The 26,326-nt window shown below is 33.0% G+C and overlaps 1 protein-coding gene across 9 annotated transcripts in view; it reads right to left on the bottom strand.

Annotated features, from left to right (window-relative positions):
* Positions 1-26,326, bottom strand: part of LOC138309799 (transcription factor GATA-4-like) — an 80,270-nt gene that overhangs the window by 30,754 nt on the left and 23,190 nt on the right. For 3 of the 9 annotated variants that reach the window (XM_069251016.1, XM_069251008.1, XM_069251013.1), the window contains exon 1: positions 3,314-3,483. The exons of 2 other annotated variants lie outside the window; for them this stretch is intronic. The gene's annotated coding sequence lies outside the window, so the exon portion shown is untranslated. 4 more of the 9 variants (XM_069251011.1, XM_069251014.1, XM_069251015.1 and 1 more) reach the window with 3 other exon arrangements.

Genomic DNA, 26,326 nt, shown 5'->3' with positions numbered 1-26,326 from the left:
TTATTAAGTTTTAAAAACGTGTGAAATATAAATCTATCTACTTTATATGTTTAAGTAATCTACATGATATGCGCAATTTGATTATGATAAACATATCTGATTTTGGAAGTAATGAAGATAATGAAAGAAGCCATCCGAATCTTCTCCGCGCTTGACTTAGCTATGACTAATTACAAACCGGACACAAAAAGATCCGGACCACATTCGAAAATTTTCGAAATTTGTTAAAATTAATTGTAAAATAAGAGGAAACGAATACCTTTTTTTCGTTATATTGTGTTCTGCGTGTAGCTCCGTCGATCCGTTATCAGGTTTAGCTGAGTTCGTGCGCGAGATATCGGTACCTCGTGACTTCTGTATCATGCCCTAAGCAGCTGTATCTATTTATGACGATATGAAGTGCGATTAAAGTACAATACCCGACCTACGTTAAATATATAAATATACAGAATTATCAACAGGACTAGATAGACCATTGTCATTCCTGGTCATCGTATTCGCTAGAGTTTACCGTGTGTTATCTTAAACTCGGTGATACGGCCGCGTCAACTGCACGAGATACTCCGATATCGCAGTGATAAAATTCACAGAAGTCACAGTTTAGCCGGGACATTTTGTTGTTGTTATTATCATGTAAATAATGTAAAATTCAAAATGGAAATTTTGACATCCTGATTACATATTGTATATTTAGTAATCTTCCTATTATAATATTATAAGTATGGAGTACTATGTACATATGTTAATAAATCAAAATACGCGATGGCAATATACGATTAAAATTTTCAAATGTTTCATAGAATTGTGAACATCCCATTGTGAAATCAAATCTAACTTCAACTATATAAGAACTGTATAGACAAAGCAATATTAGAATAACAGCATTAAAATCGTAACGGCCTATTTGGAGGTGTTTTACATGTATCTGCATAGAGGATAAGTTCCGTGTAGCAAACGATAATTCAGTACTTTATAAATATATATGCGGATGTGTACATCATGTAGTATTTGACGAGAGGTTAACCAATACAAGAATGTGAATTACACCAGAGACTTGAAATGTCTTTACTCGATCGTAATGACATCGACAATAGTTGGAATTATATATGATATATCTTAAATAATTATCTTTGTGTCATTTTGTAGTATTTATAGCTAGATCATGTTATTTAGGAATGTACAAAAAGAAATCTGAGAAAATCACTTAAGAACGACCGATACATGCGCAAACAAGTAACAGCAATACAAATATAATGCAGAGCAAGAGGGGAAACCTATCAACAATTAATGTTGTTAATAAAATAAAATATGTGAGGGAGGGGGTAAATTATTAAATATCAAACGCAAAATCATACATGTATTAAACCGTATCAACATTTTTGTATTCGTTTAACGGACAGCCGATATCATACATAAAAATTCAGCAAATAATGACATTTAAACACGTACATGTAAATATGACAATTTCAACATTAACTCAGGTAAGCAACATCTACATGTAAGATATCTGGGACTACATCATTTGCTTTAAGCACAGAGTAATTTCGTATTTTTCCTTATTGAATTTCCATGACCAATCAATAAACTTACCTGGATGGTTTTCACGTCTCACTAACCCTGTCATACACCGACACTACATATATTCATTTCATGTAAAAGATACGCACAACTTCACTGAAGAAAGGAATTTGCTTCAAATGCCATTTACCGGGTACAGATCGTCGAAGCCTACAGTATTTGATGTTGCCGACATAATTTCTAAGAAAACACCCGTCTTAACCGTGACTACTTACGGCAAACCATTTGAGAGGATAAAACGATTTTTGGCTTCTAAGCCTCGGTAATACCCTATGTCGGGCTTATTGTAAAAACAAAAACTCAGGTAGGTCAGAAGCCAGGTAATTTCACAGGTAAGTCGGCCTATCCAAAGAGATCAATCGGAATTAGTCATTAAGGAGGGGTCAAGTATATTTTAAGGTGGGGATCAAGTGTTTATGAGATAATAGGTTTAAATATATGGTTTAGTTGAGTTACATATGTAATGAAAAAAAATCAGAAAAAGATCAATTAAAACAAAAAATATATAATATAGTACTTAGAATAATATGATATTTCATTTTGTTTTTTAATCATTTGCGTCATTGATATAATCAATATGCAATGAATGTATAAGGGTTTTTTACGACAATGTGTTATAGAAAATTATACTGAATTAATTCGAATTTTCTAATGACATTGGCAATTTGTTTTACATACATTAATCTCAATTCAGATTTGTGGACATTGCAATTATTACGCAAGTCCATGTACAGTTGTACGCTAATAACGCAATCAAGGATATATCTATGTCATTGACGCATTTATTATAATAAAATAAATATTATAAAAGTTCATCATTAAAACTATATAACACCGTGTAAATGTAATAAACTATGTGACATGTATGTTATAAAATAAATTGCAATTAACAGATGTGGTTTATCGATAAAAATGTCCCCAATACGATTTTTTTGTAGGAAACTTTAAAAGCAGCTACGGGTGTGGAACACTTTCTTGATTCATTTGAAAGGTTAACTTCAATCTCGTATACAAATAAAACACTTGACCCTATAATATAACCAGGTAAATTTGTATCGCACCCATAAATAATAGCTCAGGTGAACACAGGTAAAACAAAGAAAGATTTAAGTCAAATTTTCTACTACAAAGTGGCGTATTCTAGACAAACGTTAGATCGTATTTTGGGAATAAAAATCTCCTTAACGGAAAAAATATCCGATTTTCAAGAGGGCATCAGAAAGATAAATATAGACACACAGGTGTGGTGTTACACCAGCTTACCTGTCAAAATCCAATCAGGGTACATTCTAATATCCAAAATGACTTATCCAGGGGTAAATCCGGAAACGTCGGCACATTTCAAATAAACTAAAACAACGACCGTATGTATCCCTATACACCCTATACAGACACCATGTTCGAATAAATTCATGATAGATTTTGAAATTGAATATTTTTACCCTGATCTAAAAAAAAACAAATAAATTTATAAATGAGGCCGTTTCTCTAGAAATATATTTCGTATAAAAATAAATAAAAAAAATATGAAAAAATAAATAATGAATGTCTTAGTTAGAAGAACGGAGTGAAAATGAAGTAATTTTGTAGAGCTGTAAAAGTTATACCGATAATAGAATAGAGTGATTAGATTAGTGTAATGGTGAAGAGCTCGCTATCGCGGGATAAGTCGTATGCTATCTTTCGGACACCAAGTTTCGTTACCAATTACAATCTATAGATAAAGAGCACCTACCCTCCAGTCTGAATTCCGGCTCCGTCTTAGTCCCGCTATCCGAGTTGTATATTATAGTCAACTTTTTTATCACTTATCAGAAAAACCTGGGTCAGTTCCACCAAGGCGAATTTCTCCACTATCCTCCGAGCATAAGAACACACTGATACGGTCCGGACGCGTTTTCTCATTTAGACAAGACCTGAGTGGTTCAACCCCCTCTCAAGCGGTACTATCCCTGATAACGCAAGTGGGCGGAGCTTACAGCGCAAGACGTGTTTGTTTCAAAATACGCGAACCAACACTACAACCAAGCCTGCGGTATTGAAGTTTATATACTTATGTAAACCAATAAAAACACACCAGTACATTAAGTCTTTTACTCCGAGAGTGCTGATAAAGTTAAACCCGAAATTAAACTTTTAAAATAGTATATTCTCTAATGGGGGGCCTTATCAGAAGTTTAGTAATAGTTGGGATTTTAAATTAAAACACCTCTTCTGAGTTTCCACACTTAGAATGAATTATCCGTGAATTACCGGGTTTAAGATCAAACTCTGCTCGTACAGACAGTCGTTTTCCTGTGCATCTGCATGTTTAACGAAATGTCATTATACTGATTTTAGATATACTAAGTAAAAAAACGGCGAATCTCGGAGAAATTCTAATTAACCTCTTCCACGAGTGCACGAGCGCACGAGAGCACACGCATGTTAATTTCTTTGAAACAGAAAATCTTATCTGGTTTCGGAGATAAACCTAAGTCGTGAAAGAATTCAAATTTCTACACATTTTCAGAAGAAAGAAACGGAAAAACAAAGGAATTGTTTAACATACGGGTAAGTTTTACGATCACGTGATATTAATTTCGGCGTAACGAAATAATTTTTGTATAATTAATTGATATTAGATGCTAATTAAGATATATCACAATTACTGATAACTTTTCTTTAATTGTACATTATAGTTTATAAAGCCGAGGAAGAAATACATTTGCATTTGACATGATATGTATGAGGTTTACGAAATACGCCAAACTCACTTAGCTACATGTATAGAGGCACATATTCTTGCGATATGTCATGTTGATCTATATATTATTTATTCATTAATTAAAAAAAATCTCTTGAGATTATAATGTCTCAGTATCATGTCCGAACATTTTTTTGTCGTGAATATTCATATGTTTTCATGAATATTCATAGACTTCATGAATATTCATAGATTGTCATGAATATTCATACATTATCATGGATATCATTCATATACATTACCAGGTTATATAACATATCAAATAGTGTTTATTCACAAGTTAGTTAAGTATCTGGTAATACAGTGTATTTTATATCGGTTAAACATGTGATAAATAGACCGCTCTGTCCATTTAACTAATATATTATACATACATTCTACTCAGAGCTCACGTGTTATTTACATTATTTTTAAAGCTACAATGTAACATACAGAAAATAAATAAATGTATATTATAACATCTAGTCTAGTACATATATATTCAATATTTTGTCATGAATATTTAAAATTTTGCTATGAATATTCAATATCTTGCCATGAATATTCAATATTATGCGTTCAATATGAGATGCAATTAATCAATCAAATTATTTCATTTCCGTGTCAAACGCATGATAACTCATATATTTAGCTGTAGACATTTGTTGAAAACGGCAAATAGTAATAAAACTCGTAGAAATGGTACATGATCGATGCTGTATCAAAAACATTAACATAAAAACACAACTGATAGAATAATATTTTTGTCGGGTCAATTTAAGAAATAACTTGATATTTTTTGCGCTAACGCAGTGAACAACTTTTGAAAATTGAAAACCACTCCAGATTTGTGCAGCAACCCATGGACAGCTACTATACTCGTGGTGTGGTCATCTCCAAAGATTAAGTGGACTGGTCTAATATATGACCACGCACCTGTTCACGAGAGTATCATTTAATCCACGGAAGTGGACTGACCCTCATAAAGTTTCCAAATTTTTACTCACATGTCATAAAACCAGGAGCATGGTTAGCTTGAAACGTGAAAATATTATAAATTAATACACTTAATTCAACCAAAGGGATATATTTCTATTATATTGAAGATATTTTTGTTAGATCGTTATTCATTTATTAATCTAAAAAATATATATAGAGTTTCGGTATTCATAGTTATGTGTTAGAATGAAAACATATTTCTTTGTTAAGAGAACCATACTTTAAATAGCGATGGCCATTTTAGTCCCGATTTTCGCCCCACAGGACCACAAGGGTCAACGAGGCCCAACACCACTACATCGTGCAGTGCCAGGTAAACTACCCACACTTATCAGATTTTGTTCGTATCTTAAATCTGATGTCTATCTGAAAGGATAGCCACCAAAATCAGGGGTGTCGATTTATACCTATCTCTGACGCTAGTTATAATATCTGAAATAATCTGGCTCTTCGGCTTTGCTTAGCGGTGCTTGTAATATCAGAAAGAATACAGATGTAGCTCTCCGAAATCGTTGACATAAAATTACATTTGTATATGTCCATTTTTGACGCTTATATAATATCAGAAAGAATAGCCCTCCGAAATCGAGGACACACAATTATATGTCCGTTTTTTGACGCTGTTTATAATATCAGAAAGAACGGCTCTACGAAATCAGGAATGTATAATTGCTCTATCTAACTCTGCTTATTATAATATCAGAAAGAACGGATCCCGAAAAGCAAGCATGAACGATTCTTTGTCTTTGGTTTATGCTGTCATTAATATCAGAAAGAAAACGCTTCTTGCTTCGTTTTATAAAAGTAGTGCTTGATGGCAACCATCAAATATATACATTTATGTGTGCGTATGTACAAGTATTGAATTACTGACCTACATATAGTTTTAAAATTGTCGTAATGTTTTCGCAATTGTTCCAAAAATATATTATAATCTGTTTCACAAAATGATACAAATGTCTTTGAGCAAACTTAATCGCTTTGGTGTATTTTTGTCATATAAAGCATCTTTTGTTTTTGAGTAAGAGACAAAGACAAAAACAACACTTATCATCATTTTGCTATGCACACGGACACAATATATTCAAAACTACGCATACACTAGCACTGAATTAAGAAAGTTTTTTTAAAGATAATATAAATATTAGGAGTTTATTTGCTTATTTGTTTGTTTGAGTTTTACGGCAAATCGACAACTAAGGTCATTTACATGTAGTAGGGAGTTAAATTTAACGATAGGAATGGAATATGCACGCACCATTCTATCCGCTTAAGAGTATGTTATTGAAGGTGTTAGGGTCGGAGGAAACTCGGACTACATCGTAACCCTCTCGTCTGATCCCTCTGATTTTCTAAGCAACATTCATTATTATGTATATTAATCGCATAATAGCCATGCGTCAAGACTGTGAAAGGGGATAGGCTATATAATCAGGTGTCTGAGCTAGTCGGGGCCGTGTCAACCAAGCTAAGGGGCCAACGACATAGGGGCGGTTGTTAGGGAAGAAACAGGGCCCCTTTTTGAACGAATATGCATGCTGCAATTAATTATTTCTACGCTCAGAATTTCCCCCAAATACTAAGTACCGCCATATTATTTAACGCAGTACCAATTTCGTGTAAATCGTTGGAGCCTTTTACGACATTCGTTTTTGTTTATGACTCAATCTACCCTTTGTTTCCGTTGCTAGGTAACATAATAACAAATCCCTATATTGTCTCAAATTTTGATTTAAGGTAATTAACGTAGGTTTTATATATGACTAATGGCAATAACATGGTTTATCTCCGTATGCTAATTAGGGGGCCATGCCATCTACGGACCGGCTTAATTACGGCAATTACTATCAAAACATCAAAGGAATTAGTTTATATTAGGTCACGCTCGATTGAGCTAAGCCATGCAGGTGCGCATGCGGTGTCTATTACTAAAGTACTTTCAGTAAAATATGAGTTCTTCATTGAAGTCCTATTTTAGAAAGTTTCGTGGACATGGAATTATTTCATTTTATAAAAATTCTTTTTAATGCATGTTTTTATCGCTAGTGGCTTCGATATGTATATAGAGAGAATACTGTCTTAGCCTCCATCTATCATATCTATATTAATGTTACTATGAATAGGGTAAATAGCTGACTAGGCTATGATAGTCAAGTGCTTTTTTATTTCATTATTTGTTCATATTTACGTTTTCAGCGGATAAAACGCCAACAAATGTTATTGGTGGTGGTTAATCTGCGTTTGTAAGGTGGACATACGTACGTAAAACATTGAAGTGATTCCGATCATGAGAAATAATGAAAAAAAAAAAAAAAAAAAAACGGTCTGATGGAATAAAATAAAGCAATTTTTCCTCGTGATAATTTTGTTTAAAAAAATGCCTGGCAGAAAAGAAAAAAGTCAGTAAAAACAAATTAACTTCGAAACATCCAAAAACATATTTTATTTCAATGTAATAATCGCCCCTCCCAATCGAAAACTAGCTTTAACGAAATTACTAAAATCATCGGACCTCTTTTTACTGTTTAAATTAATCTATTTGTAATCTTCAAATGTATGATTATTCTCGGACATTCAGAGAAGAAACTATTTACTTCTTATTACGTCTTTCTAATCACAATATTTTGATTTATTTCACTCTCTTGTTTAGACATGAAATAACATAATTTTAGAGTAAACAGGCTTGTCACTTCATTGAGAGATACACATCCTCGCCGCTCGTGCGGTTGGTCTGGACTGAAGATGGATTCATCAGCGTCCCTTATCAAGTTTTAGTTAGAACTTTTGGAGCATTTCAGTGATCTGTTAGCGTGTAAATTTACAAGGCACCGGAATGCAAACCTGTCACGCGCCAATGCACGTTCGCTATGAAGCTGAAAGAGATACATTCCGACTCTACCGAGAAGATTTTACACCAAACCCTACTGTCGGGATGGAATGAAGAAACTTTATTCTAAAAGTCAAGAGTCGGGTTGATGAGCTACTCGGATACTGCATGCATGTTTGGGTACAGTATAAAACATTACAGACTAAAGTTGTCTCGATCTAGGTTCAAATCTCGCCAGTTTGGTGCGAATTTCTCAAGTGCTACATATATCGAGATGCTATCTGGGTAATTCTGTGAAGAGTCAATTAATATGAAGTGTGAACGTCTTCATGATCAACGTAAAAAGTTTTAACGAACCACAACACACGTTATCTGACGGTATTTAATACCATAACAGTTCTCTTCTCAAGTATGTTGTTAAAATTGACAAACATTACCCGTAGAGAATGTACTTCACAATGTACATATATATTCACTGTGCAAATTTCAAGCGACAAAATCCGATTGATATTTATTTGCCGATTTCGTAGATATCGGAAAATGAAAGAATGTGTTCTTTTACAATAGTTTCATTAATGATTTGAAATTTCACAAATTGATAAGCGTAGTTTGTAACGAACGTTCTGATTGGATATTCAATGTCTTGTCAGCACTAAATCAGATATGCAAACACAAACAAGACATTTTTATCTATTAATTTGTCTTCGTTTATTTCGAAATTTGGCAAAATACTTTGACAGTCAAAGTCTTATAATTATTCGTAAATATAATCCAAGACGTACATATATGTTCACTGAGATAAATTCTCATTAATATTCCTTCTTTTTAAGAAGAAACCTACTTTTTCTCAGTTCGTTTAAGGGTAATATTGTCACCATAGTACATGTTGATATAATCCATATGCTATAATAATTCTAAAAAGAATGATGAATGATCTTAAAGTCATGAACGACTACTAATGACTCGAACTGAAAATTTCTGCTTTTAGGTATATAAAGCTGTCAATTAATAATATAGCTCTTGAAAAGATAGGCTGACCCAAGAATCGCTTCACTGAGAAAAAGCGGTTTTAGTGGTTCCATTTTAACTAAATGTGTTTGTTTATTAAGAGGAAATTCACGTCTAAAAGAGTTATTATAAGGATACGTGTCTAAATAGCTCATCCACACAACAAAACGACAACCCTAATGAAGGGATTCGCACTTATTTACTAGGGCAGGTGTAAGTTCTAAAGATAAGAACCGGACATCGGACCAGTTATTCCGGATGATGGACAACCCGATGCAAGCGCCCCTCGTCAGTCACGTGCCATCATCAATTACGAGGGAAAGCTGTCATTTCTAGTTTATTAGAATCGTTTGTGTAAAACATCCAAATGACCACGATCTAGACGGTTGATAAGTACGCGGAATGTGTTTAGGATGGTAAAAATGAAACGACGCGAAATGGATGATTTTGTATCTGTTAACGAAATACAGTTTTTTTTTATTTTGCTTTCGTTTTTATTAAGTTGACGTGAAGTTGTTTTATGAAACATCTATGTAAAATGTGAAAATACTGGTTTTTACAGGATATTTTAGTCACTAAGAGAATATTTCTTCTGTTCATAGAGCGATATATATTGATTTTTTTGTTTTGTTTTAAAGTACGTGTGCAAACGAACATATCAATCAAAATTTTTCATGTTCCAGTCTTATTCACAATGTTATTTTCTACAATGTACAAATGACGCGCAATTCATTTCAATGATACTTTTTATCTCGATCAATGAAGAAATATTCACGATATTATACAATGAAGAAAATAAAGACATTTGCAGTATATTTCGATTCAGTCAGTGATGCAACTATTGTCATTTCGTTTTAACTTATCAGGAATATGGTTATACAACTCAAGTTCAAAAAACTATCTTTACCCATGGACCCAAGCTCTATTATGACGTCATGATATGAATAACGGCGTTACGCTATGTTCACGTATTAGGCATGCACAGTGCAATCATTTAGTCGTTTTTGTTTAGTAATGCAATTCACATCTATTGTTTGTTCATCCTGAAGATTTACAAATAACATTAACGTTTTAGGAATATTAAAAACTTCTTACAAGTTCTATATAACGAATATTGTGTCATTAACTATTCGAATTAAGTGATTTTCTTTGTATCGAGTAATATTATGTTTATCTAGAGTATGTAAATTTGTTTACAAAAAGAACACATTCCAACAATTCACAACTATTAGCATTCAAGAACAGACACACCACAAAGAAAAGGCGACTATTTCTCTGCTACATAACACTTCTAGCGCGTTGAATGCACATCAGAAGCACACTCTATAAACTGGTATGCAAACGATGTCACTATCACTTTGAAATTGACAACCCTGTTAATTCCTTCGTATGCGAAACAAAGAAATTGCGTTATAACTTGTATACATAGTTGTTAATGTATATAGTTTATTTAGCAGGATAGCGTCTGCATTAGGGTTTCGTATTTCTCTCTCGTGCGCTCCCTCCCATACACCCAACTCCCCGGGGACGTTCTGCGAGGCAGAATGTATACACATCAAATTCATGAAAGACTGGTCAACTTAATAACGAAATGGCCAATTGCTTTTTACTTCATGGATATAAAATTAGAATACGATTAAATGAAAGAAGCATGGCGTTCTATTTGTATTCATATTTTCTTAGTAAAAATGTATCATTTGAAATTAGTCATTAATATGAAACTGGTCTGAAACAACCACATTTGCCAAAACTGGCTGATGTTTTTATACTGCCAAAGAATGATTGTATCTACACACTGTAACTGTACATGTGTGTCTGGTCAAGCTGGAATTCGAAAAGGATTTTTTTTAAATATTTGCACGAGTATGTCCCTTTATAGTTTGAAAAAAAAAATATTCAGAAGACGTTTACAAGAATTCAAATGTTAAGGCCATGTCTTTAATATTTAAGAGATGTTCAAAACAAAAAGCCGCTAAACCGATAGCATTGATAAAAATTTGATACCATATGCCTAAAAATGGCCAAGAATAAGATACTGTTAGCAAAAAAACCGTTCATATTCATTCAAAGATAAACTTGAATATATCTTATTTATGTTATGGATATATAACACTAAATTCTGAGTATGACCTCATCGGTTTATGGTGATTCATATGAATACATTCAAGTTAATCTTTATAATTCATCTTTTTTTTACCTCTAATTCCACTTATATTGGTGGACTCTTTTCTTTCAGAAATTAATACGCTGCTGTATCGACCAATCAAAAGTGACGTTATAACTGGCGACGTCATTGTTGAATTCTGATCTGATAACATACATTTTAAGTCAATCAAAATGCTTGTTGCAAGAAATATTGATTTATTTCAAAGCGTTAAAAATCAAATTCTTTCTTTGCTTTGCATGGTTGAACTTCTTTCTTTCTTTCTTTCTTTCTTTCCTTTTTCTTTTTTCTTTCTTTCTTTCTTTCTTTCTTTCTTTCTTTCTTTCTTTCTTTCTTTCTTTCTTTCTTTCTTTCTTTCTTTCTTTCTTTCTCTCTTTCTTTCTTTCTTTCTCTGTTTCTATTAGAAGCGTCTTTACTGTTATTTTTTCCTTTGCCATTTTCGTAAATAAAAATATATTTCCATTGTTTTATCATATACATTATAATTTTTAACTCGGTTAAACCTCTCCTGAAATGTCACAACAACGTTGACAAGAACAGGGAAGCATCATGTTCTGACATTCGACATTATCTATCTTGACACGATGACAATTTTAAGTTAATCGAGCAAACCCATTAAGTGAGTGTTCACAAAACGTCTTACATCACGAGACACGTTGTGTAATTATCTCCCCTGTATTGGAGCTCTTCTTCCTTTCTTAACAGTTTATCTCAATTCCCATTCATTATTTTATCTGTGTAATCTTGTCTCTGATGAGATATCGTTAATTTTGCCAACACTTGTGATAAAGGTATCTTTAAGATAACTCTCAAACTTCCGTGGCTGAGTTGGATCTCATTCATACTGTACGTTCTGTCCCATGCACACACAACAACCTCTTTTCTTTCCTGTTTACACGAAAAAACACTCGCAGGAAGCATTTACTAAATATCCTCCTCTTGAACAATGGATAATAGTTCTTAAGAATGACTTCAATGAAAAACATCTATTTATCTATTTGAGAACAGAAGATTAAACTAATTAAGAAAAAAGTGTTGTTATTTTAATTTTGGGACTAGATGATTACGGAGAATTAGCGTCTTCAGTTTCAGTGATAGCTTCTAATATTAACTTGCGAGCTTTAAAAAGTTTATATACATGTACACGGCCACAAGAACAATTCACGATAAGGGTTCCATATTTTTTTTATTTAAAAAGTGAAAATGAATCAAAATAAATACCGGACGAGAACCATTTTGCAGCCAAAACCAGAGAACCTTTCATTTTGCGATGTTCGATACGACTTAATGTTAACTGAACACACATCAAACAAATAGATGATGGAGTGTATTGCAAGTATTATTATTGAATGATTGTGTAATGCACAGATTATGGAACAGATACATATAATCATATAAGAATGATAAGGTCAACATATTATTCATTATCGAGATGTACCTTACAAAATGTACATGGATGAAACAGATGTTTGATATATATTTCTTACATATTTTCTGCTTATATACGGATGGATTGGTTAGGAACCTTTTCTGTACAGAATGCATTCTTCCATAAAAGATCATGTTTCCACACTACGCTACTGACAAAAGCCGTTTGTTAACGGAAATGATTATTGCAAACATATTTATATGTTTAATCTTAGGCATTACAGAAATTTTAAAGAAATTATAACTTTTAGATATTTACGAAACTAAGTAATCAGCTATTTACTCAATTCCATGGCTCGTATATTCGAAACTACGGCATTGATCTTTTACACGTCAACATTGCTGTCATGACAGGCGACCAAAAATATTGGTCTTTAGTTTCGTAAACAAAGTAAAGAAGTTGTGGCATACACACGTCTAAACATTGATAATAATCGCACTAAATTGAGTAAATCCCCATGTACAATGAAGACAGATAGCGAAAAGATAGACTCCGCGCGCCCGAGTTCTAAAGTAAACAATCCGGATCCCACAAACGTTTGTGCTGGACGCCTGTTTTCTGTTAATCGTCTTATAGCATAAATACGTAAGTAAAACAAGTGTAAACATGGCTACGGTCCTAAAAAGTCAGCATATTGAGGAAAGACACCTCGAGGATGTCTACTCAGGTGGAAGACGTTGTCTTGTCTTTTGCCACCTCAAACTTTCAGACATTACAAAACAACTCTTGCTTTCGATAAACTAACTTTTATTAAACTGGGTTTAGACCTCTTCGTTAGATCAATGATTTTGAGAAGATTTGACAAAAACGTATATTGAGGAAAGACACATTGAAAATGTCTAACCAGGTGAAAGACGTTGTCTTGTCTTTTACCGTTCTCAATCAAGCTAAGGAATTTATTTAATGCAGCGTTTTCGATCGATAGTTTAGCTCTTATTCAATTGGTTTGTAAAAACTTCTTCGTTAGTTCAATATTTGAGGATATTAACAAAACAAAACAAAAATTGACAAGCTTAAAGCTGCATCTTTGTTTGAGCTTTAGTAAAAACATGTTTACATTCTAACAAAGACAATGTATGAAATTCAAACTAAAAAAAACCATTATAAATATAGATTTCATAATTTGGTAAGTGACTACTTAGAAATTGCTTCGAACGAGTATGCATTTTAATTGTTGGGGGCAACAGTGACACTAGCCATACAAATCTAGGTAACACCAGTCAAAAGTTCAATCGAAAACTAATGTTTGAATCATTTCGTCTAGTCATTATAACATCTTTGTAAATCACAACCTTGGGATGCTTGTCCGGATTATTTCGGGAATTTATTAATAAAAATTGAATTCCGTTCCGAAAATGGAGTTCCGGATTCGGAATCCGAATTTACGGACTAGTGAGTATAAATAACGTTACAGAAATCCGTCCCCTGACATTTCCGTCGGATTGCAGGTTCTCCGGGCTATCGGCGTCCGGATTATCGCGGATCCACTGTATATGAGATATATATATATTTAGTACATTTGTTGGCTAATTTGAGAACCCCTAAGTTGACTTTATTGTACAAATGTGTATTATACTTTTGTTGTTGAATTCGTATAAGGAGTGAATTTTGTCCAGGTCAATAAACTATGATGTCTTTATCCAATGAATATGACATTTATATATTTTAAGAAATGAAATAAATATGTCAATGTTTTTGTTGTTTGTGCTGCAAAGACCACCGAAGCTCTTTCAACGATTTCAGCATATAGGTTGATCATTAGTATATTACGCTTGTATATTTTTGGCTTCTTTCAAAAGAAATTTAATATAAAATTTATTTTGTAGTTTTTCATCGAGTAAATCGGTGCAATTTTCTGATTACTAGACTATTTGGTTTTGGTTCTTATGCTTTACTGCATGTTTGTTTATTTTCCCTTTTCAAATAGAGTCCATTTTCCGGCAATAACACATTGTTATACACACACTATGTGTACATACGCTGTACCTATACATATGATAATTTAAAACATATTTTATTGTTTGATTTTTAATTGAATTCGAAAAATAAATTTGATCGTAAAATCTATTTAAAGCTGCCATGGTAATCATAAAATGAATGTTTCTTGAGTTGTATCTGGTAAGTATAACACCGTATCTAGAAACGGATTTTAACAGTGATTTGAGATAGAAGTTAAAAAGACGTTATCTGATCATAAACGTCTGCGAAAGACATCCATGTCCTTAACATGTTTCTGTCACGTGCGGCGGCCATCTTGAACAATCTGACGGCGGTTTGAAGAGATTTGATCAGATAAACTGTTCGTACTAACGATTCTTCACGTTTGCCGATCGCTGACAACCCCTATCATATTGGAGCATTTTTATTTTTTGAGTTTACATAAAAATAATTTCATTTTTTCCTGTAAAAAGCATTTATCTGTAGTGATAAATATATAATTTCATATGCTGTGATTTTATAGTTCTCTACAATCTTATCAGAGACATTTTTATCTCTTCATCACAACAATTTCGTGATTTGAAAAGATTTGTTTTTTATTTCTGTGATTTTTCCGGAATTGTCCTCTTGAGTCAATGTGTATTTCAATCCTGCCTCTTTTTCGGGTTTTCCGTAATTAAATGACAAGACTAACTGATAAATAAAACAGCTGGTCGGGGCTGATGCTCCGGATAAAATATTTTTGAGTTGCGCACGAACATATGTACTCATGCTTTACACGTACAGATGTATGTGCAATGACTTTGATTGAATCTTAAGAAAACATGTAATTTCAAAGTTTGGTTCAATCATTTACTAAATAAATTTTCAGAATTTCATAATTAAGCTCGATATCAATAATATTTTGTGCAATTTCTTTTTTGTATGTCTTTCCTTCTTTTGATTATACTATAAAACGGATTGATAAAGAAAACAAATTGATAAAAAAAGAAGGCCACAAAATTAGAACTTTACCTTACGTATTTTCATATTTTATGAAGTAGAATGAAGTTAGGTTTGTGCAAAATTCACAACAAAAATGTCAATCTTTGTATGGAACCCTTTGTGTTGTGTAGTGGACTAAATCACGTTATTAAATATCAACATAATTTAGAAAAGGTAAAGATAGGTATTTACATTTATATATTCATATAAGGAACAAAAGACGATGTAGAACTATCAAACTCACGGGAATAGTGTTCATGTTATATACCCCTGCGTCAAAAATTCATCATTAACTTAAAAGTAAACAAAGTAAACATTATTTAGAAAAAAAACAGATAGAGCGAACGATTAATATATATGAGGAATATAAAGGATGTTTGATTAGTTACATGTTTGACACCTACATTACTTCGCTTATTAAAAGGCTTTGTCTACAGCATTCATGGGACAATGTTTAATATCCGTCCAGAAAAAATACCCCGAAACTGAAATATAAACATATTTTATCAAAATGATAATAGCGCGAGCGGCTAATTTATATGAGGAAATTAGAAATTGTATATAAATTAACATTAGTTAATGGCATATCACCTACATGACTTCGCCTATTACCAGACTTTGTCTATAACCCTCATGGGACATTGTTTTACACCCCTCTGGCCTCACACAGCGGAGAGAGAACACTGTGAGGAGAAGCCCTACTCCGTTCCAGAGCTCCCCCAATGTCATGCCTCGTCGGGTCTGCATTCACTCAAGAACAAGGCTGACCTGCCGGGTGTCATCTGGTCTCGTTAACCAAGGATTTACGTGCCGCGCAAAGGCACGACCGAAAACACGTGCATCGTGTTACGATCGTCTTGTTTCTTTGATAAAATGTTTTTGTTGTTTTGAGGTTTTTTTGTGTGTGTAGTTTCTTGTTATAGTTTCTATCTACAGATCACTCAATGCGATCTCTATCCAATCTATCCAAGTGTAATGAAACAACGAAAAACGCGTAAACACGCGAATTTTAGCTGAATCTTTTCTAGCGCTTTTCTTTAGTTTTATTCTCGGAGTTATCTTATTTTAGTCGCAAATTTACTGACATTATGTTAATGCTCAATAGGTTTTCGTCACTGACTTTTTTGGTGGTAATATATATCTATAACAGAGAATTCTATTTGCCAGTTTCTATCGAAAATAATGCGCCTTTTGCATGTAAAAAATACATACATAACTACTTTATGATATGTCTTTAATAAGTATAATGATGTGCTGTGTGTTCTAAAACATTTTCTTCTATATTTTCTTAATTTCTATCGCCAAAATAACATTTCTTTCTATGCATTGTACATAACATATTGTAAAAATTCAGTTACAACCAACGATAATGTATGGCCAATGTGCAAAAACGTTTCCCGTTGATATTATTTGTACAATATTTGATGCTATACTTTCAATATTTCCAATATTATATAATCACACATAGACTACCAACAAGTCTCTGGAGTATCAAAACATCATTAAAATTTGGCCTAACCATATAGAGAAGATCGTTTAGTAGTAGGTATCGACTGAGAAAATCTTACATGTAGCAATAATATATGGTCTGGTGGACAGTCTAAATCACACAAGATATAAACAAAATTTTGCTAGGAAGGTAAAATAATTCGAATATCAATGGACTCCAGAACTAAGGTTTCAATCAAATTCAGTGCATCATTTTATATCACGCCGATACTACAAATCAACCTTTTTACGCGGCTTTTAAATTTCGCGATTTCCATTTCAAACTAAGTTGACGAAGATTAACATCCGCGGATTTAAACCTGGAATGAGATTTCCTATCAATATAAATAATGTAGATGTTATTTCCCAGAAATAAACTTCTCGAATTTACTAGGATCATAAAATTCGGACGTTCACGTTACAAAAGGATAACGGTATTCGCGTTTGACTGGTGGTTACTTCAAAATAGAAGTGTTCATTTCAGTATTTTTGAATTTTAAGCAAAACGATTTATTTCCAGACGACAACTTAAAGAGAAAAGGCAATTGAATGTTAATGATTTCATTCTGGGTCCATGGTTACAACAAGCATTCAAAGTTACATGGTAAGGTAAGGATAACTTCATAGTTCATTTCGTACATCCGAGTGGACGTCAATATTATAATAACAGTTTGAACATTTACAGCGGATACCCACGAAACATATAGGTACAAACTGCATGTGCATTTGTTGAATGTTGTAATTATGTGTCTTTTACACTGTAACTTTTAGAGTTTGGGACTAAATCCAGTTTGAAGTTGAGATAATGATAATGTTAATGTTAAAAATATCACCGTGACCTATTTAATATTGATGTAATTTTATTATAAATTGTCATAATGAATCAACTGCAAAATTAATATCATTAGGACAAATAGTGATGGTTTATTTCTATATAGTATTTTGATGGATATTCTTCGTGTAACATGGCCTGATTATAGGGAAAAAGATATTATTAAAACCGTGTTAAGGGATTTATTTTAATGAATATCTGGTTAAATATTGCGAAAACAGAGATGTATTGTTTATTTTTCAGCTACTATTCACTAATTTCTCCATATTTATGCTTCTTAAATATTGAAAATGACATTTATTATTTGTACTTCAATATCTGATCATTTATTATCGTCATTTTTAAAAAAAAAAAAAAAAAAAAAAAAAAAGCGGACATCACCTATGATTGTAAATATGATGTAAGATATTCATGTTATATCCATTCTCTTTGGCTCTCATTTTTCTTATCTTTAAAAAACTATTATGATAATACTATTCAATATTTAAAGCCATCTTATGATATCTATGTAGATGCAATACGTTGTTGCGTTTGTCAGTTAGATTGAATTTGTGCCAGACACATTTTCTAATTATGATAATAAAACCTCAACTACCCGTTACGTATACCCTTACGCAGAGAAAATTACATCCCAAAATATAACGTCTTTGACGCGTTGAATGAATCCATTCCATACTTTCCTATCTCCAGATTCTGGGTTTAGGACCTGTATCTTGAGATTTGCCGTTAATACCATCAGTAACCCACACTACGCCTGTAATGGCCATATCAGGTTCCAAGATAAACTCTCCATTGTTTCCCTCGCGCCTGGTCAATGGTCTCCGGAACTTCAAAGATGTGTCTAATTGCGTAAAAAAGAAAACAAATGGCGGAAATCGGAATTGTGGTTGTTTTGAAGGTGTGTATCAGGAATTTAGAGGTGTCGGGATCTTTAACCTTGAAAGTGTCTGAAGCCTGAATGGAAACACGAAGAAGTGTTTTGTCTGACATTATTGAGGTAGACTTGGGTTTTTTTTATCGTGAATTCCGGCACAGTTTGTTGTTGCTTCCAAATCAATGACAAAGCTACCGTATATGTACCCCTGTAGCATAACTTCAATGTTTGTAACATAAAAATGTGAGATTAAAGATTAAATATAAATGTTTTATTAATTCAAAGTCTGAACATAGATATTATATTGATTTTATTTTTATAACGTTGCATTTGATTTGTTGTAAATGTATGAATACATATCATGCTTTGAATAAAGGATATGATTTAGGCATTTTGTTCTTCTTATATCGATTTCATCTCATTTATTCCTTCCCCCTCTATTCTTGCTCTTTTCACCATCATCATCATCATCATCATCATCATCATCTTCTTCTTCTTCTTTTTCTTTTTCTTCGTCTACTTCTTCTTCGTGTTTTTTTTTTCTTCAAAGTCTTCTCTTAGTTCTCAGGAATATGAACGAAACAACAATGTTATCAGGAAACTTTATCATATCTTACTTTATCATTAATGATCAGTGATATACACTAATGTAACACAATATTCTTCACAAGCAGCTGTATGCATTCCAAAAATTAGCGTCAATTTGACACGTTTTTGTACCACACCTCGATCACTTCCGGTTAGTAGTAATTTTAAAATCCCGCACGGAGGGAAAAGTTTAAAAGTCAAACTAAACAACACCACGCCTGTTACCATTGCAGATTCCGTGCCAATGCGTAAGCCAACATTCGCTGACCAAATATATTTTTTATGCTAGAAAAGAACATATGTGTATAAATCCGTCGAATTCAGACCACACCCAGTCTACTTCCGGGTTGAAAGGTGGATTTTTTTCTGCCAATATTTTAGCAAATAAAATTTTGACGGTTAATTATTCAATTATTCGGACATTCTTTAAGTTTAAGTTTTTAAACCTTTGCCTCCAACGTTGATAATTTGCGGTCAAAGGAAAAGACCTTGATGAGAGACCGTGCTTGACCTTGGTTCCGTACTACAAGTCGTGCGCAGCGCACGTGCAGCCTACACCTGGAGGGCTGCCAGAATCGGAGTTTTGTTCAAATAAAGAGAGTAAGGCTAAGGTATTGAAGCATAAGCACTCTTCTCAAATTGAATGTCATGGATTTGAGTGAATAAAAAAAGAACAAAACAAAAAATCTTATTAAATGTTATCTAAATTACAAACTGGATACCGTATAGGCGATAATTTACGTGGGTCATTTTTTTGCGATTTTAACACAAGTTGAAGTGGTGTTTAATTTTCACGATCTGGTTTTCAGAGTAAATGTGACTGAATCATTTATCAATATTTGGTATCATAATATGCTATTTGTCTACTTAGTATACGTACTACAAGAACATGTGGGTGATAATAATGTTGAACTGTTTTAATAATGTATTTGATGTCCTCAACAGCATGTGCCTGAATGCATAGAAAATTATGTTTTTATATATGTGGGTATTTTGACAATTTTAGCCATTTGTTGCTATGTTTTTGTATTTGAACCCATAGAGCGCATCAAGGAACAAATTTAACATTTAGTGAGAATATATATATGCACTTACGATACATCTTAGGAAGAAATATGAAGTTTGTGCAAGGATGCGCTTTATGATTCCATAGACCAAAAAAACTAACGATTGGCTACCATGGTAGCCGAAGCTGTAATATTATAAAACGTTCATTACAATTCAATAAGAGATATACTAAATATGTCAAATTTAACAATTCAAATGCTAAAAAACAGCTTTGAAATAATGACGGATTTGGGTGCAAAAAACATACATTTAAAAGATAAATAAAATGAGCTCCACAGTATCAGCTGTCGCTTTATATAATTTTTCATTTTTTTTGATATGTAGAAAATAAAATTAAAAAAAAAATAGATAATTTAGATAATCTAGCGGTCAGGTCCGTTACAACATTCATTGTAAACTCATTTTAGTTAGGCGAAGAAGTGGTTCACAAAATCCGTATAAACTTGTAACTATATACAGAGGGTTCGCCTATACATGTATGTATACAACAAGGGAACGAGTAAGGTAGATTAATTATGTAAAATTGACGGGTTTCATACCGGTCCGTTTGACTGTTCTCGATAAGATAACGGCTCCTCTAGAAACCAGTACAGTGTAAACATGGGGTCGTTCAAGGGATCACAATTCAACGACAATCTGATAAAATTTGACAGTCGTTTACGAAACATTAAAATAGTCATATTGTTCCGGAAAATCTGGCACGTTGTTTTCCTGACGTTTGTACACACCTAGTATTGACGGGAGTCGGTGTATCGAATGCGCCTTTTTATCTTGTTATCGCCCTTTGTTATCGTGACTGTAGTGTTACAGATTAGAGACGGTGCTTTCGGGTTGTTTAAATAAAACCTTTAATACGATGTACGGATATGTTCCTGATTTTTTTTTGTCAATTATACAAATATTTAATGATAAAATTTGGTTTTATCTAACTTAAACAATTGTCATTTTGATTAGATGTGACATTTTTATTTCCATGACAAATATGACGGAAGTAGAAGGAAAAAAATGACGGTACAAAAATTGTCAAATTATCGAGAGCATGCCGAGTTTTAGATATAGGATGTGTTATTAAAATGATACAATATCTAATATCGATAATACAACAATGATACTGATATACAATCGGTATTTTACACTACACAACCGTTTTATGATGGCGACTTTTGTTCAATAAGGCGAAAATTATCATAAAAAACCGGTAAGAATTGTATTTGATCATATACAGTGTATAGTGTATATCAAAATAAAAAACAAATACAAAAAACAAATAAATAAATAAATAAAAAAAGAAATATAAAAATAATTTTCATGATGGTGACACAATATGTGAACACCCTATACGTGCATTGTATTTAGAATTGCATTTGATAAATACCGCATAAGCAGTAGATGCGACTGCCATTTTGATGTAAAAATCAAGATAAAAAATTATTAAACTTTTTCAAATGATGTATAAGTGAAACGAAATAAAATGGAGTAAAATTTCATGGTTGAATGTAATATGATGTCAACTCTTTCTGTTTCGATTTGAAAATATGCTTGGAAGTTTAAAATTAGTGAATATATTAAAAACGCACTAGATCTTGCAATCTCAATGAAAATGACTGCGTAAATATCTTACAATCAAGCGGGTGGTTAAACCAACATCAAAGCGAAACTGGATAATATTGCTTATAATAAGGAAGGTGTCATCTGGAGTTGGTCATACTTCCAGAGAGTTATAACACTGACTATACTTTCTATGCTTCTAAGTTAATAAGTTTTACAACTAATCATGCGCCCATTCACTTCCGCCTAAAATAGTTCCGCAAAATTTATTCTCGCTATCTTGAAAAGTAAATAAATAATCGTGTTTAAGGAGGACATATCTAGAAATATCTTCAACAGTGTCATTTAATCTCTGCGATCATCATTTATTAATTGGTGGTCTAGAGTTTTAGGATAAGATAGATGTTCGCGTGTTATGTCCATGGCGGATGGGTTTCGCCTACTAGTGCCCTATCTCTCATCGGGTAGATACGAGTCCGCTATCTTTACAAAATATAGTCCTTAACACTCTAACCTGATAAGTGGGATATGTTGAGTGTATGGCGCCGACGAGAGTCTGATATCAGGAGAAGATAACTGAGACATACACGGGAGATAACTCTGTCGAGTGATACCCTCGTTAGAACATTACCAGCTATCCAGATGTATACATACATGCTTATACAAATACTTAAAAGTGCAGATAAAAATGTGAAAAGTTTAATGCTATCTTGTTAAACAAATTAATTTATCAAAATGTTAAAAAAGGTTAATTGATAATTAAAATATAATTTGATTTTCTTGTTTCGTTTTTCACGTGTAATATATGTACGGGTGATAAAGATGAATATTTACGTCATAAAACATTTTATTTCGGGAAAAGTTGAACTCCACCCTAACTCAAAGTTCAACTTTAACTGAGTTATTTTCGTTTTAATTTTAAAAAGTATATATATGCAATACCAGAAGAATTGTTACCATATGGTTAAAGATAAGTTAGCTTTAACATTATGAAAAATAGTGTAAAATATCTTTATTTTTGTATAAAAATGTTCCAAATCCATAATAGTTCAAAAATTAGTTTGGCCTTCCCTAGGAAATGGACGCAATGATTCGTTTACTGTTGTAGTGTACATAAATGCTTAAGTAAATCTATTTTAGTAATTTCGACTCAGACAATCTTAAAGTCTCCATGTTCATTAAAGACATAGATGATCTGAATATGCATAACAAGTATTCTGAATTAACGATACTGTAAATTATCTTTCTTCCATGTGCGATTTAATTTCGCGTATATCGCGATCCAAATGAAGTCGCGAAAGTTTATCTCAGCGGATTAACATTTCCATCATTGATTCTGATTGGTTTTATCGAATACTAAATACTTTTTAAATCCGCGAATGTTAGTCTTCACGAACTTATTTTCTAAATGAAAATCGTCTAATTTTGTAGCCGCGAAAGAAAATTGCTTTACAGCATGCATTTTTTTATCTTGTACATTTTCTAACGTATTTCGACAAACCTAAACACGAACTCATTTCTCTTGTCTTCTTCTTCAGTTGAAGTATCAGAGCTCTAACGATAAAGTGCAATTGACGCTGTTGAGTTACCTTGTCATCTTGTGCTCACTGATATTGTGATCAGGGTAATATGAGTAAGTAACTAATTACCATTTACCAGACAATCTTTGGGTAGACAACATCTGTAATTCATTCACAAATATCTACACGAAAAAAATCGCAATCACAATATCGCAAAATTATTTACGCCAAGCAATTCTCCACATACATTATTCACGAGAGTAATAAAGAGATTATCGCTATTTCTGAAATAATGTTAACCGCAATATTTTCGCAAAATACACTTTTCGCATAATTGTGTTAGAGAGCTTGAGCGCAACGTAAAAATGTTTGCGGATAATAATATCAAAACACATGAGTGTACGAGTATCAATACGAACCCTCGGCTCGTAAATTCATATATTTGCGAATCTGTTAAAACTAAAAAGAAAGACATGATATATTTTATACTGAAAACTAAATTATTTTTAGATTAAATTTCGCGAGCGATAAGAAATCGCAAAAACATATCCTCGCGAAGATATTTAGAATACAAGTAAAGTAGAGCAATGGAGGTTAAGATCACAGAATTAAATCACCATGAAAAAGTCTTTTTTTGCGATAACATATTTCCGTGTTTCCAAGTTACAGTACGCGATAATGAAGTGGTTTGCAGTAGATAGAAGGTGTGTTTTTGTGATTTGTGGAAGTAGTCTGTGTGACTACTAAGACCGAGTGACCTGTCAACCGTCTATTCAAAGAAAAGTAACAAATCTACAACTAACATAAATACTCACTGGAACTCCCGTTTGTGTATTGTGTACACGGACTGACTGGAATACTGATAATTCAGGAAAACATACAATGTAATCTTTGTTTTTGTCAAAATATGATATCGATGTATTCTTGACCAGATGACCACCATCGGACTGGACTAAAGCACGATGGTTGTAAATCTGACCATTGGTCAATATTGACTTGACCAGTAATGATAAGGAGCGATTTACTTTGTACTAGACTTTGGTCAATGTAGTAAGACTATGGCCGCAGTGCTTACTTCCAAGACGCTTGAATTATGCGCGTATCTATGCAACAATGAAGATATAGATTGGCCTGATTTTGCCATACTTATGATAAGCAAGGATTTTTTGTTTGATTTTGTGGATATGGAATTTGACTCACGATAAGTGATTATATAATCCTCTTTCTGATGTTTTCCCCTCTTTGTCCATATTTCATTTCATGTATTTGACCATCATAAATTACCTCTTGGATATTGGTCACGATTTTACTCTAATGACGCCTACATGTAACATATTATCGTATGTAGGGCATATGGTATTCATATTCTCATTACGCTTGCCATTTATAATATAATAGAGATATATTTGAATGATTTAAAACAAACTATTATACTGGATACTCTGTATATTTAAGCCTTGATACTAGACTGCTGGTATATCACCTATCAGAACACCAATAGGAGACTTTCTACACTTATTACACCATACAATCCAACATCTTCTGTCTAGTACTCGTCGGTGATAAATTAGCGGTCCAATGTATATTGGTAACATTGATTGTGAATAAAACAGAGACTTACAAGGGATGTGATCAGTCAACGACGTCAATGAACGGTGTAGGAGACCAATAACATAATAAACTTGATTCTTGTTTTGGTAAAAATTCATCATTATTGACTTAAGTTTGTTTTGCAACTCAAGTGATATAGATACCTAAGATTATATTTTTCTCTCTTGCTGCAGGCGGCCATAAGTTCCCATAGGACTGACTTACCTATGTGTAGTGCAATCCCACTGACACATACTACCAAATATAACAAACATCACATCGTGCGCAGTATTACCCTGATTATGGGGAAACCAGTCATCAGACTCCAGAATGCAATTGCTATAAACAAAACAAACTTGCATGTCTCAGCAAGAAGACAGAGCCAAGCGAATTTCCTCCGTAAACGAGCTCCCGACCAATTGGCAGAATTGGAGGCGGTGTTAGGATGACCAGGAGGCAGGGTGCGGCGGAATGTCATTAAGGAGGAAGAAAAAGATTATGGATTGTACTTTGTATAGCAATAATACTGTAAATCAACTTTCTGTCGTGGCTACTAAATTTCATGATTTCTGTTTTAAAATAGGTTCGCGAAGATGAACATTTATGAATTTTAAATCAAATTAAAATTCTTATAGATATAAGTTATGTAGGATCATTTCGAGAAGATCAGTTAACCGAAATGACCTGATCGCGAAATTCGCGAAAGCAAACTGAACACGTTAGACAGTTGACTGTCAGTATAGGATCGATTACATAGTTTGTCTACTGTAATCCAACTTCTTTCGCGTATGATTTACTTTTGCGAATTTTGCGATCCAAGTTTATCTCCGCGATTTTTTTTACATAATTGTCTCAGATAGGAATATCCGGATAAATGTTATATCCGTGAATTTTAATCTTCGCCAACTTGTTTTAAAATTGCAGTCGCGAAATTTAGTAGCCGTGAAAGAGAGTTGGATTACAGAATTCGAAACCTTTGATTTATTTTGATTCGTGACGATGTCAATGATCAAAGGTCAGATGATTTAAAAATATATATTTCTATTTTGTACTCCTCACGAGGTCTTAACACTCCGGCCATGAGGGTCTGGGAGCCGTCATGTCCGGCATTAATGGGGTCAACGTTTAAAGTGAAGGAGTACGGTCTACCTTGTCCCTCCGTTGAT

This window comes from Argopecten irradians, chromosome 15, assembly GCF_041381155.1.
Source record: "Argopecten irradians isolate NY chromosome 15, Ai_NY, whole genome shotgun sequence".
Classification (NCBI taxonomy): Eukaryota; Metazoa; Mollusca; class Bivalvia; order Pectinida; family Pectinidae; genus Argopecten; species Argopecten irradians.
The sequence above is the reverse complement of the archived record's forward strand: the minus strand, read 5'-3'. Positions and strand labels throughout refer to the sequence as shown.